Source organism: Galendromus occidentalis, unplaced genomic scaffold, assembly GCF_000255335.2.
Source record: "Galendromus occidentalis unplaced genomic scaffold, Mocc_1.1 scf7180000075389, whole genome shotgun sequence".
NCBI lineage: Eukaryota > Metazoa > Arthropoda > Arachnida > Mesostigmata > Phytoseiidae > Galendromus > Galendromus occidentalis.
This window is the reverse complement of record NW_003803379.1, coordinates 913,463-915,231: the sequence shown is the minus strand read 5'-3', so window position 1 is coordinate 915,231 and position 1,769 is coordinate 913,463. Positions and strand designations below refer to the sequence as shown.

Here is a 1,769-nt window from a genome sequence, read left to right as displayed (position 1 = left end):
CTCCGCTGCAAGTGAAATACTCGGGCACTCGGCCACCTCTCGCAACCCATTCGCTCTCAAAACCCAATATGCATCTCATGAGAGCTCTAGGGATGGGAAAATATCATGCTCAGCTCTCGGAGACTCGTACGTCTTCCATCCCGCATGTGAGAATAATTGAACATCCTTATCGCATGGCGGAACAAAGGAGAATAATAAACTCTTGCTGTAGGATAGAGGCTCGTATGCTTTGAGAAATCGAGGGAAATAGATTTTATCGAAAGAGAAGGAACGGCTCCCAACAGACGGAGCCGAGGTCTCGTCGGCTAGGTGACCGTTCTTTCTGCTGCTGTGATTTGCTGACTGGTACAAATACTGATGTTGATGCTGACTTCTGAATCGGGTGCCGGCCAGTAGTGCGCGAGAGGACGAATAGAGAAGCCGATTAGATAGCGACGGGTCCGTTGGAAACTCACACGAACAAGCAACCTCGGACACACTCACCCCGCGGTTCCGACCCACGTGGTCACTCGACTCACTCGCCTTTGCAAGCTCGAATTCAACGCCCGACTCTCGGATCCTGGACCCGAAATGAGTTTCACGCAATGTTACAAGCGATGCGAGCTCGCTCGCTGGCGCGGCGTCTGTCTCTTCCGATAACGCGGTACCATATGTGTGAGGCTCTTGAGCACCCGACCTGATAGCCGGAACATTTTCCCTGGTGAATCCCGAGGAAAAACTTGAATTATCTATCTGATAGTAAATCGGACGGCGAGCTCGAAATCCCTAACTTCGGAATCGGTTCTACAGGCTTGCATCCGGAACGAGAGCGAGTGATATCAATCGCGCACCGGAACACGCGAACCCATCATGGGAGGAACCGTATGCGGTGGACGGGACGATTTTTCAGTTTTGAGAAAACATTCCTCATGACTCCTTGCCGTTATTTATCGAATCACGCACTGGATCCACGGGAGAGAACGAAATTTCCGCATCGCGCATCAGAAGTCATGCGATCATTTTTCTCAAGATTTCGCTGCGACGTGAAAATGATGAATCACAGTGCGAAGTCTCGCGCTGCACACGAGTCACAAGGCCTACCGTTCAGGTGCCGGAAACGGCAAGAAGCACGGTCTGACGGAGGCGGTTCGCTCTTCGACGCAGCTCGGTACGAGCACCGAGAAAAAGAAGGCTCCGGCGAGATTCGAACTCACGATCTCCTGTTTACTAGACAGGCGCTTTAACCAACTAAGCCACGGCGCCGGCGCCTCATGGGCGTCTGTACACCGAGCTCAATCCATTTGACTCCGCTCTGCGCATCTCGGAGCCGATAGTTCTCGACTCCCGATGAAACAGGTTTCGCAGGACTGATGTTCAATATGATGAAATATTTCTAGTAATCCACTATCAAGTATGCTGTCAACATATGCGATGACGTTCCTGTATTCCCAGCCGATTCTTCCGACCATTGTCGATGTCCGTGCGCGGGGCCGTACAAAGCATCAGCGGCCGCCCGACTGTCGCTAGCAATGGCGACAACTGCTTAATCCGCACAAAGTCATCTGCTTGTGTCCCCGCGACAGCGAAGCGCATCTGCTCGAACGCACTAATCAAAGCTGACCCACTGACTGAGATTTGCTCCGACTCGCAGTATCGTCAAGGAAACCATTATCGTCTTTCCTACTTGACTCAGAGCATGTCCAGTCATCCAGTTTGATCCGTTGAGGAGCGATTCACAAATTGAGCCTTATCGTGACGGTGACCTCCTGCTCGGATTCTCGGAGGAGGAC

At 52.1% G+C, this 1,769-nt stretch overlaps 1 non-coding gene across 1 annotated transcript; it reads right to left on the bottom strand.

Moving 5' to 3' along the window:
• Positions 1 to 1,168: 1,168 nt before the first annotated feature.
• Positions 1,169 to 1,242, bottom strand: TRNAT-AGU (transfer RNA threonine (anticodon AGU)). The gene has a single exon. It is a non-coding gene; the product is annotated as a tRNA-Thr (tRNA).
• Between the last annotated feature and the right edge of the window lie 527 nt (positions 1,243 to 1,769).